Source organism: Tympanuchus pallidicinctus, unplaced genomic scaffold (genome assembly GCF_026119805.1).
Source record: "Tympanuchus pallidicinctus isolate F22 unplaced genomic scaffold, pur_lepc_1.0 scaffold3, whole genome shotgun sequence".
Classification (NCBI taxonomy): Eukaryota; Metazoa; Chordata; class Aves; order Galliformes; family Phasianidae; genus Tympanuchus; species Tympanuchus pallidicinctus.
In genome coordinates, this window is record NW_026294747.1 from 8,039,726 (window position 1) to 8,053,575 (window position 13,850).

Sequence of the window (13,850 nt, forward strand, 5' to 3'; positions counted from 1 at the left end):
CTAATGCTCCTGCGCTGTGAGTAAACAAAGGATTAAGCTTCTCAGGTTTTCAATTCTGGCATGCTTCCATGACATTATACTCTCCACAAGAATTTTAATTAAAAATAAGCCAATAATATCTCACAGTTCATCCAAATTATCACTTAACTTCTGTCATCACTATTTAGTTCTAGAGGCACTTATGAAGAATTTTTATTCTTCTTTTAATTCTATTACTTTAGATTTTTTCCCTTTTCTTGCACAATTTGTGTGACTGTCTTACTTCTAAGTCTCAGGTGTCCTGAAAGGCGATCAATATTAATGATCCACTGGGTGAGTTATTCTTAATAATCCTGTTGAAGCCAAATGCCTGGTTGTGAAATTCTTAAGACTATCTTTGTATTTTATCCACGGTTTCAGCTACAAGACAGAACTGGCAAATCTAGATCTGGAATGTTGTTCAAAAGGTTGCTATCAAAATTCATAGAGCCACATCCAGGAAGCGCAAATCTAACTCTTCTTAGAGAATACAAGAAAAACTGAAGTAGAAGACTGAAAGAGAATCATAGATAAAATCTGAGGCAAAGTGCCATAATGCAGCAGGATTGTGGAAGACGCTGAACAGAAAACAAAATACTCTCAAAAAATTTGGAATGTGGAAACATTAAGCAGCACTAAAGAATATTTCCTCTAACTGTTGTTTGGTTGCAGGTAGAGTCATTTTTTTTTCCTTGATGAATGTTCTGTTTGCAGGACAAATTTAGGGGCATTCCTTACACGTCTTTCAGGAATCACATCTACAGGACAATTGGAAAGATACCATTAGATTCTGATACCTTTCCCACATCCTATTAGGCCTCTAAATCTTTCAGAGCTCCCAAAACTCTGTTGAGTGCTCTATAATAACAAAATTCTCTAGCAAATCAGTACGGCCATTTAGATAAATATGCCTGACAAGCAGTACTATTTCACTCCTGTGATGGACCAGTATCCTTACTCACAGTGAAGTTTATGCTACTTGCCAATCCTAGGAACACATTATGCATCCTCAGAGCTTTCTGTTAGGCAGCCTTCATTCACCCCACAGGCCAAGCAGCCTGAACAAGCACACCAATAACACGACTTCAGAATTGCTTCCATTAGAAGAAAAAAAACAAAGATGCACTCCAGTATATGCAGTTCTTCCTATGCAGGCAAGGATGCAAATTTGCAGTCAAAACATTATTGACCTCTTGCAACTACAGTTTTCAATCCAGCTCTCATCATCGTAGACATTAGCTTCAGACTGTGTTATTCTGACACGCACAGCCAGCTTCCTGTGTGATTGCTGTGAGGAGACGTGGCATCTGTCAATCTGACTGACAAGACATCCACAGTTTTGAGCATTGCTCTGACACCAGTCCCTTCCACAAGGTTTGACAAATAAACACTTCAGCTTTCCCTCGGTAAAAAGTGAAGAATTATGTCATAAGAAGGAATATAGGCCAGTAGGAAGTCCGTGCCAGAATGATTGTGTTACTTGATAGATCTTTAGAAAACAGCAACTCTATTCTGAGTAGATACATAATTCTTCACACACTCAGATGTCTTCTCAAGATGCAGAAGGAACCAGGGGCATAAATGTTTATAGTACTGCCTCATAGCAACAGAAATGCACAGCAGCCATTTAAGGAGTTAGATGAGATTAACGTATGTTGGTACTTTCATAAATTAGGACTCAAAGGCACACCAGCCAGGAAGAGTCAGTCCTATTCGAGGGTCAAAGGAGTCTCAAAGTTGAGTGAAATAACGTGAAGTTTAAAGTCTGCTGCCACATGCTCTCAAGATTTCCTAGGAAAAGTATTTGGCTGGTTTCCTATCTCCAGTTTCCAGTGCATATTGCAAGATGATAAATTTGTATCCAACTCAGATGAGTTAACTTCTTCGTTTTCCCTCTGGCACTATTAAGAATGTGCCAGTGGCTACACTGTGAGGAGAAAGTTGTCTGACAAACTTAAAGTAAATTCATGGTCAAATATTAAGCTTCATTCATCTTCTATTTGTGGTTCTTAAGCAAAACAGGGTTCTGCAAAAATCTTTTGGGAGGCATAATAGAGGCCATGCAAGCAAAAGCATAGTCGATAAATTATTTATGAAGAAAGAAAAGGGAGAACATTCCCAAATGCCAATGCAAGGAACATTTCTACTAACACATGAGGCATAATAAAAATAATTCTAAAACAGACAATTAGATAACTGCCATAACTTGCGCAACAGGGAGAAGATGTGAATTATGACTCACAGAAAGCAAACAATCTAGTGCTCATTCAGCCAGTTACCTTGAGAGGTAGTATTTTCTCTGTGAGAAAATAGTTTACCTATCTCATATGATAAGATTCAGTGGATGAATTCAAGCTGCTTAAGTCTCACAACTTGAATGAGACAATTGTGCTTTACTAAACAACGAGCCACATACTTCCTTGTCTGTCACCAAAGCAGTAGAGTGGTGCTCATTTGCTAATGTTGCCAACCACAGCAATCAAGAGACTTGGTTCCTTGTTTCTATTTTTAAAATTTCCTTCATCAATAAAGCATTTGTTCTATGGGGAATAAACAGAGTAATGACAGAGTAATGTCAAAGGCATCCTATTCTTACGAAGTATGGGTTCCTATCGTCTCAGATGGAATGCTTTATTGAGCAGACTAGCACCAATTTCAGCAGACTTGCTACTTTGCTCCCATAAAGGATCTAGGTGCAGTGTCATGAGGTCATATTATAACAGGTATAACAAATTGAACTGTTAGAAATTTCGGCTACACTGAAATACAAAGTTAGGGTTTAAATACTCAGAAGTTACCACAGAAATTGATATGTGTTTGTCATCTTTTCAACTGCTTATGCTCAGCAATTATACAGGAATTAATAATACGCAGCCTTGGCATTTATTCCTGTCAACTAATAGAAGATCTTATATTGATAACATTGGCAATGAGTAGTAACAACAGCCTGATTTCTATGAATGATGTTATATGAATTGAATTATTTCTGTCTTTACATATATGCAAAATTATTTCTACTGGACAAATACCTTGCTGGGTATGCTCAGGTCTGCATGTTTAGGGATTATTAAAATTCACTGAACTTTACACAATTAGTTGTGGCATTGTATAATTTCTTGCCATTTGTCCTACCCACTATCAGGCATTCTGCTTTTACATGAAATAAAATCATCAAGCAGGTCAAAAACGAAACTAAATCTAAAGCAATGAAAGGGATTTTGTTAAACCTCCAGTACTTTAGGTGTGAAACAAGTTAAAGAAAATCACATCAGACAGATAATGATCTGAAATTGGGATTAATATGTTGCTGATGTGTTCAAGCTCTAAGGTAGGTTAGTAATAGCCATGATCTCAGATCTGCTTGAACCAGTGAAGAGAATCTCTTCCTCCTTCCAAATCATTTTGAATCTGGCTCTATATTCTCTGTGAAGAGAGAATATGACCCTCTCTTAATGTAAAACAAACAAACAAAATCAAAAACAAAATAATAAGTAGAAGAATATGGAGTAGTCATCTACGTTTAGAAGTCAGAATTAGCTTGACAGAACGTCATTAATGATTTTATAAATGAAGTAATAAAACAAAACATGAACAGCAGTAGCACAATGCAACTAATAACAGGGCTGGAAGTCTGTGCACAATTTTTCCCTTCATCTGAGCATCCATATAAGCAGTGTTCAAGCATAACATCTTTAGACTGTTTAAATTACTTGAAATTGGTGGAGGCTTCCTTCAGAAGGAGCCTGCCAGGGACCTAGCAGAGAATCAGGGACAAGATCACACTAATAGAACTGACCTCTTTCCTGCTTACAATTCATAACCTAGCTACAGTGCCAAACTGCAGATTTAAATATTCTTCTGAAGACTAAGTAAATGAATATATACAATTAGTAAAACCATAATTATCAGTGCAATGTTCTCATTATTACAATAAGGAGAGCACATCTGCGGAATAAACTATGTCTGCCTCCCTTTCCAGGAGAGTTAACCATTGAAATTAAAAATAAAAATAAAAAAAAATGAGAGAAAACCATGAATAATTCAGGATTTGACCTGCTTTATGCAAAAAAGGACCCTGCACACAGATTTCAGATGAATCCCATATTCACTGGAAAACAACTCATTTACTTTCAGAATAGTAAATGGAGAAAATAATTCCCGTTTAGTTTACTGCATTGTATGTCTATCAGGCACCCTGTTGAACGTTCGGTGAAAGGTTAACTTAGCGTGACAATCTCAGTGCCTTCTTCCAGAGATGTGAATTGCACTATGAAGTAGCTTTGTCTACTATTTTACTTTTTTATTGTTAAGTAAGCATACTTGCATAGGCAAGGTTGACAGAAATTAGGCAAATGGAATTTATTAAATGATAAAAAAGGATAATGAGATCACATTTAAATATCAAGTTCTATGACCCCAGCGAGGGAAAAAGAAAAGTATTAAGTTCTCTGGTGCTTTTGTCCCCAGTTATAATTTCATGAAGTAATTCACTCACTTTCAAAGAGCTACAAAAAGCTAAAGAAAGGGAAGAGCATTCCACGTGATGTATGATTACCACTGTTTTAAATTTGTCCAGAATAGTTCTACAACATACAGCAGGGAAAGCTTGAGAACTTGCTATCACCTCAGATATCCTGGTGTGCCTTCACAGCAAACACCAAATCAGATCAGGGGTGAAAACTGTCTACTCTCACCCCATCTCAGACTGCAGGTCTGTTCAGGTACATCAGAAGCAAGAAAAGGATCTTGTCCTGTCATGGTACACTATCTTAACTTAACTGCGAAATATTTACTGCCATCAGTGCAGTCCCAAAGAGTTAGCCCTGATCTCACCTTTCAGAAAGCTTTTCAGGACTTATTTGGGATAAAGGCACTGCAGTTTAATTTTCTCCTTTTAGAGTGTCTGGATTTTGACCAGAAATTCAGTTTTCACAAACTTGATTTTAACCTGTTTTTCAAATATCTGTGCTGACATGAAAAAATCATTGAGCATCTGAAGTAGGTTCCTCACTAAAGGTTCTTTATATAAAGGTTACTGTCTGCATCCTGAGAAAAAAATCACATAAAAACTTAATTCATGGGAGAGCATCAGATAAAGCAATCCTGTTTGTGTGTTTTAACTCAGATCTCCATTTGAAAAGGAATAAAACCTAAAATATATTCATGGATTTCTTTGTTCAGCATGAAGTCGTTCTACTATGGAATGAGAGTCTGCAGGTAGTACCTCAAAGCAAGAACTTCTCTTACTGCAGTGACCACAATGACTGTTACACAAAGAGCTAAGGCAGGTGAAAGGCAAGTTGTGAGAGTAATCAACAGCACTTTTACAGTTTCTGTTTGTTGTTTAATACCAAACAGAGCAAAAACTGTCTTTTGACTGAGGATGTCGACTGAGAAAAGGTAAAGACTGCTTTCAGGAACTAAAACTAAGGGGCTCTCATCTATAACAGTGTGCTCATTGATTTCTAAGTTATGGCTAGTGAATGGTAAGAATCTAAATGAGAAACTGCTCCACATTTATCACAATCATAGAATCATTAAGTTTGGAATGATGTAATGTATAAAGAGAAGTTTTCACCATTAGAGTCCCACAGGACTCCAGCGCATATGTAGCAAGTAGTAACTTCTTAAGGCAAACGTACAAACCATTTGTCAGTATTTTATCTGCATTGCATATTACTAAGACATTCTGCCATGCAGATAACAAAGAAATGGTGGCTGCCTGAGGAGCTTCCTGTCGTAAACTGTCTGCAGCTGCCCCCTTGTGTGCCATCTGCTACTCACTGACAAAAGCTAATAGCCTCCATCACTTGAGCTATGGATAAAATAGGACAACAGAGAATGAACAGAGGGAAAGAGTTCTAGATGCTCCAAATGCAGAACAGGAGGTCTCCAGGAAAAATGAAAAATGAGGGGGTAGGAAAATTACAAGCTCTGTGACTTTACTGCTGACATTTTTTGTTGTATGTGCTTATAAGAAAAAGATATGGAGATGCACACACTCCGGGTGTTTATTCCTATAAACACATCAGATGGTCTCCAGAGCATAAAAGGACTGTTACTTCATTTCACCCGTTGAGCAAAACAAAAAGGCCAGCTGTTTATGGATTTGACTCACTGAACCCAAAACGCTGCAGTGAGTCATATGTTTCCTTTGCTCACTGTGGGGTTGTCATAGTAATGATTTCTCCCTGTCAATTTTCACTTTACCACAAGACTCCATGGGATCAATTGCACTTAGCTCAGCATGGGTAAGTGTATAAATAGTAGGCAAAGGAATGGCATTGCAACTTTTGCTTTTCCCCTCACTCCATTAAATAGTATATCTCAGTAGCCTGTTAGCATTAGTTCCTAAAATGTGCAAGGATGTTTCTATAGGCACATCAGCCAATAGTGCTGGCCCAAGGCCAACTAGAAAACCTGTTTACAGAGCCATAATCAATTCATATGCACCACAAGGAAAATAGATTATCTGACTTATACTCAGGTATGCTTGAACAAACTCCAACATTTAAGTGTTTTCTACTTGCCTTTGGACATAAGCTCATAGTTCTCTCGAGTCTTTTGTAGGAAGCACATTAACTTCACAAACCACTGAGCATGGCAGTGGCTGGTAGAGCTGCATTTTCATATGGTTCAGGGCCTTGGAGTAGTTCACTTGGTAACTGAAAGATAAGTGATGAAGGGTCAAAATACCTTTGCTCATTGTTATTTACCCTAAACAGAGAAAAGCAGAATACGGATAAATCCTTGCAGAAGCCACAGCTCAGATGCTAGCACTTTCAGCATCTTAATGCTCTGATAGTCAGACTTTTCCTGCCTTAGATCCCAGCATTCTCATCTTGGAATACCCAGACCAAAGTTACTCATCTGAGAGGATATAGCCTTCATGTAATCGTTCTTCAGAAAGAGAGGAACTTCAGGTATGCTAGCCTGGATCCAGCTTTTGACCAATGGAAATCACTCAACCTGAGGAAATTCTCTCAGTGATCATCAGCGTGTATTTATTCCATGGGTTTCCTCACGTGAATCTGACTGGGTTTAACACTGATTTAAGTTTCACGTGGCTTACTGAACACAAAAGCACAAGAAAACAAAAGGCTGTCTGTGTCACATGCCCTCAGACAACACTATACTCAGTGCATGGTTGTGTTGTGTTTTCATTAACTTTTTTTTAAATACTCCAAAGATACAGCATCTCAAACCACCCACGATAAATTACTCTTTACCCTATAAATATACTGCAGGCCTAGAAACCATTTCTTAGTATCTGAAAACCTTCACTTACTACACTATCTGGAAAATAATTTCAGTGGAGTTCCTTTCATTACTTCCCATAATTATTGACCGTGAAGTACATTCTGACTGACTCCAGTGCTGCACCGGAGGCCATTTTGTCAGAGTGCCCCGACGCCGCCATCTGTCACACAGCAACAACACGTCATGGGATTTCGGTGGGAAGGTTCAGGCTCCACTGCCAACCCAGCAACGTCCACTTGTGACATTGTGAGCCTACATAACTGAAACAGGAGGCATTACTTTTGGAGCAGTCATGTACAGCGTAATTATAGACAGCAATTAATTCAGTCTACGGTAATAGGAAGTGAAATCCACATATATAGCAGTGCATCAGTCACGCCTAAGAAAATTCACTTGGGGAAGATTCTAGTATCAAGCTCATTGAGGCAAAACTGAAGAGAAGATGGGTGTGTGAGCATTACACTCTTAACACAGCAGTGGAGAGCTGCAGCTATTTGCAGCACACCTGAACCTTGGTGTTCCCAAAGACGAGAAAAGAACCATCTCCTAAGCCATTTCTTCGTGTGAAATACTCCCCCACTGTGAAGCTCCTACCTCAGAGAAAGGCAATTTGAACTCCAGTGCTAAGCATAAACAGGCAGGAAACATCAGTCTGCTCCTAAGGCTGGGAACTTCTCAGCATGGGAAGGAACACCGCTGAACATCAGCACAGACTTTGTTTTTTTCATGGCACATGTTTGCAGCTGATAGCAGCGTCTGAAGCAAGTGGTTTAAATTAGCTCCTCATACTTTTTGCTTATGAAGAACTTTATCTTGTTAGCCACATATTTCAAGCATTACAGTAATATCAGTGCCTGAAAAATACTCACACACTGCATACACAAATGGTCTCAGAAAAATTCTTACCAAATTAGAAGAAAAAAAGCAACTTGCAAGCGTGCATGTATTCTATATGAGCATGCCAGTCTCACTGGTTTCTTTAATTGCTCGTATGCAGTGTACGAGCAACTTTCACCCAGCTTTAGAAACGCAACCTACTTCTGTTTAACCAGCTTCACAGTATATACTATAATTAGCATGCTTATAGCCCCCCGTGCACAGTGTTCCTACACCGCTGACTGAAAATATAGTAAAAGTTGAATCATTTCTTTTTCTTTATTTCCTACATCATTCAAATATCACAATTGAAACCTCACAAAACCTGGTATGCTATTAAGACTCAGACAAAATAAATGATGACCCCAAATGTTTTTGAGACAACCCCCTGAAGGTAAGTATTCCACACAAAGTTCCACAGTCCAAATTTCAGAATTAATTATTTTTGTCACTTGTGACAGGCATTATGAATCTGAGTTAATTAAATTAGGAATGACTGTAAACAGAGTAGCAGCTCAGAGGAAATGCATCTTTTTTATATTTGCCAGAAATTTTTGATGCTGAAAGACAGGATCTGCTTGGGGAGCAAAGACAAATTTACCCACAAGATGAATTATATTATATGGTTAATATGATTAAAAGTCTAACTTAGGACAGACTTCCCTGAGAAAACTGACTGTTCTGATTGACAACAGTAGTACAACCAGTACTGGTATTTTAATGAGATTTTAATGTCCCTGAGAAATGCAGAGACAATATGGAAAGTGTTTACCAGTCTCAAGGCTATTAAAACACCACAATTTCTCTTTGAGCAAGGATGCAAATCTCCAAGTCTGCAAGTCTGCCAAATCAAAAGCAGAATAATCACACTATGATACCAAATATAAAGATACGAATATTCCAATAAGTTTAGAAGTCCTTATATAGTAAAAGCATATGATGAGCTAAGACAGTTCAAATAAACTTTTACAATGACTTCAGAAATTCATCATCTCAAGCCATGCCATCAGTATATAATATGTTGTCTTGTACAAACACCTTGGAGTTTGATTCTTTAAAGCAAACAGGGAATTATTCTTAAAACTGAACAACTAAAACATAGTTTATCAAAATTATTTGTCAGGGAACCATTTAATAGTTTCATCAAAACTCACAGCAAATGTTTGTTTTAATTTTAATTAGCATCCTTATTGGGTCCCATTAGGTCCTATTTTAATTCAATTAGCAACGAGCTTTGATGAGTTTGGAAGTTAGCCAAGTTCTTCCCAACCACTGTGCTGGAACTTTATCATAAATTATTAAATAGATCCTTCAACTAAAGTTTAGTTTACAGGCACATTAGTCAAATTGAGACTACATTATATGTTCTATATAGATTCAAAATGGTGAAGTATCAAGTGTCACAGAGGTTCAGGACTGCCTATGTGAAATAAGTACCAGGATTGCAAGATCCAACCTGCAAAATACTGGGAAACTCCACAACACGAACAAAGCTTCACAGGACTTACACATTAAATCTCAATAGAATTGGCCAGTTACATTTAGTTATCATCAAATATTTCCTCACCATCTTCTGCAAAAATTGTTAGATTTTTCCAGTATGCTCAAAAAGTTCCAAGGGGATTGCTCATTTGTATTAAAAAATAAAAAAAAGTACTATAATCTAGGCCAATGATTTTTGCCACAATATTTCTTCCAAATTTTATTAGAAATTACATTAACTTTTTTTTCCTGAAGGGTTACAAGCATAAATATTTCATCTCTTAAGATAGATATCTAGGAAATTTGCATTTTTTTAATCAGTTTTGTTTCAATTAGAGTTAACTTCGGGGCAACCACTACCTGAGTGCTGAGGAATTATCAGAACTAAATTTTTTAAGCTTTGAATTTCAGCACGTGGGAGAAAAGGAGAGAAAAGACTATTTTTTCTTTACACAGTCCATTCCTTAGAAGAACATATATGTTGGATTTTCAAGTTTGTATTATACTGCCCTGAAACACTTTAAGGATTTCCTAAAATATTTTAAAATCCTTTCTATAGAAAAAGAGGAGAAAATTTCAATGGAAGATAAACAAAAGTCATCTCTGTGTGTTTTTTTTTAATGGATACATATGACAGAGTATTTTCAGTACAGTCCTAGAAATACATCAGTCTTGAATCTATTCTGAAACTATCAAAGAATGCTCTCATGCTGGCATGTTGCAAGGTGTTAATATTAATTGATGTGTAAAATTCAATAGATGGTACACCCGCAAAAATGGATAAATACATGTAAACTTCTTCTAAGCCTCTAATAGAGTAAATCACTGGAGATGAAAAGAATCAATACTTGTTCATCTATTTTCTTTCCAGCTGCAGAAAATATGAAACTCCTCATCTCAAGAATGCAGTTATTATGAAGTAGCAAGCAAATAACTGTCTAGAAAACTGCAGAGAAGTACACTGACTGAGTTATAATGATTCCTGCTCTGCAAACCTGAAAGCTTCACAAGAAAGTTCCATATATTTCTCAAAACAGAAATAGTTCTCCAAAGTTTTCTTCACAGTCAGACCTCAGGATGATCTATTAATTCCTGACTTCTGTCGAGAAAGAATCCCTCTGATTTGTTGCTTCTTGCTCCTTCAGCAAATATTTTATAACAAGCTGAGACAGCCCATTGAGCTGGCTTGCTCATTAAGATTTTTAAGTACAGCAGATCAAGTTTCTAGACCTTGAGCTTAAGCTCTCTCAACAGCAGAAGTTAATTATATTGGTTACGCCTCAGTGACAAGAAATAAGTATGTATAGCACAAAAAGTTTTCAGGATACATCAATATATTTCATTGCTGGCTGCTTGCCACAAAAGCTTCTTTCACACTGACTTAATCTTTCCTCAAAATATGAAACAATCCATTCATATAAATTATAATCCAGATCACATGTTGCTTCATTCGGCCCAGATATATCCACTCCTCTCATAAAACAAAGAATTAACCCATGGAAGAGAAATAAATTTCTGATAAAGCCCAGACAAGATTTCCAGGACTATTGTTGCTGATTCATTAGCACAATGTAGCGTATGCTTTGCAGTGCCCCCCTATAAAATTTAATCAAGGCCATTTCATTTGTTTACAAAATAAGAATGAAACATCATCATGCTGATCATCTCACCTTCCAAATCATCAGTATTTGCAAAATAGGAGTACACTATTGAAACTGCATTAATAAATGCAGCAAGAAGATTCTAGAGGATTACAAGTTCAATCTCGGCTGTCACTTACACTTTAAAAATATTAACAATAATATTTTTGTTACGGGCCATAAGACCCTCCTTCGTTACCTCCTAACTCCCAACCCTCAGTAACAAAGAACTGTTGCAAATCAAAATATTTACTTACCTTAAGGACCTTTCTGGAAATCTGCCTGAGCAGACTCAGAAACTATATTTTTTCAGTCCTATTAGGGATGCTGGTAATTTTGAATGTCAATGATCATTACAGATACAGTTGCTCAAGCCTCTGCAGTGTCACAATGTCTTAAGACTACACGTATCCATGAAATATTTCAGGAATAGGGGGAAGGGGATGGTTTGGTTTTGGCTCTCAGCAGTTTTGGTTGGTTTTTTGTTTTTTGTTTTTGGTTTTTTTTTTTTGCATTCAGTCTGATGCACAGATTAGCTGGTGGTAATTTCTATATTTGTGCTACGTCACAGAGCATTGCATACATTTCCTCCTGTTGTCTTGCTAATTTCTCATCTTCCTATACGTCAGATAATTGGTTTTTATTTTGCAGACAAGACAGAAAAGTGCTTAAAGGATTTTTCTTTTTGCAGTCTGGCATTAAGCCTTAGTAGACATACATTGCTCAGCTTGTCACTTGAAAATGTGCACCATTTCTATCAGACTTCATACCACCTTCAAAAAGATTTCTACCTGAATAATAATGACCTTGGCATCCCTCTATCAGTTGCAGTCTCTGTTGCTATCCATATAGTTTGGTTCTCCAGTTTGTCAAACATTAAACAGAGGGAATTATCTATACCAAATTTATATGGTGAGCATGGATAGGATTTATGTGTTTAGTACAGACCCTTTCTTTCCTCTGCCTTTACTGAGGTACTTAAAAATATCTTATTATGGTTGCACATGCAGTGTCCAAGCTATTTATGGAATATATAAAACACTGAAGTAAAGCAAAGCCTGAAACTCATGAGAAAAATTAATCAAAGAACAGAATGATTTTTCAGGAATGATGAACAGCTTTTCTCATTTCAGAACATAGATCATGCATCATTAAGGCATCTGGGCAGGTACACTGCTGTGCACATGCAATAAGCTTTTTACTATAGAGATTACTTAGATGACACAGTCAATATGTAGGTGGGAGGAAATTTAGTAAAGTACAGGGGCTGAGAGAGAGATATGATTCAGGTTAACAATTACGGAAGGCCATTCTTAGCCCTTCAAAAGCGATCAAGCCGGTATTTTTTCTCAATGTTTCTTGTCATATTGAAGTACAGTGCAATGGATTCACCACTCCAGTTACCCTTCAGTAGACACGTCTCAAATGATAGTTTAGTTTTCTGAAGTGAAAGACAGATTTTCAGGAAATAGAGTCAGCATTTCAAGAAGTATAAGGTTTTATATTCTGAAAGCTATGGAAGTTTCTAATAAAACAATATCATATTGTTATAGAGCATTAAATTTTATTTTCACCACAGGCCAAGTTCAGCCATTATAAACATAATTTGTTAGAGAAAATGACTTTATCAATAACGTTTCTTTTCCTAATATATGATATTTTTTACTGTTTTATTTTCAAGCAGATAAAAGCTTTTGGAATAAATCACAAATGGGGAAGTTATGACTTTTCAACAATAGTAAGGATTTTAAAAATACATCTGTTAATTGCAGTTATAAAAGTATACAATTATTTTTAAACAAATGACAAGTAGATTCACTGTGCTAACATCAATTGCATAATGGCAATTTCTTTTATGATATTAAAAAAATGTGCAGAGGTACCAAAGATTGTAGCCCATAAGTAAAACACAAGATGTGTCATTGAAGTACAAAGACTATTAGCAAATATTTAAAAAAATATTTTAGCCACTACTTAAAAACTTTTATTCCCAGTCAGGCAACACGCAAATGACCTCAAAGCTCACAGGGTAAGAACAGCAACTAGCCTTACTGAACAAGTCTAATGGGAGAACGACTGAAGTGTTGCAGAAAGGTCTGGTTGCAATTCAAAATGTTCCACATACTACAGCAATAATCCAAAGCAGTACTAAGAAACAGCCTCAGGAGTGAAATAGGCAAAGCACTCCAACTTTCCAAATCCACTCAGTTATTTCAAATCAGCAGTCATGTGGATTTTCAACTTTCTTCAGCGTGGAGCTCTATCTTAAGTCCAGCAAAGGTGCAGATTATACAAAAACAAGATGTGCTAATTGGTGTAGAGCACTGATCAACAGTGATCTTTGGAGCACCATTTAGAAAGAATCCACATACTTTAGATTATAAGTCAAAATCCATCACTGCTTTTAGTATTTAAGTAGCAGTCCAAAGCAACAGAAGAACTCCACACTACTCCAAAACGTAAAACTACTCAAATATTTGGATGCTGTTTAAGGGACTTTTATGCTGCTCCTAAAAATAGCTACAAAGGCTAAGTCTCAGAGGCAAGAATATCTAGCCAAATTCCTCCTGCTTT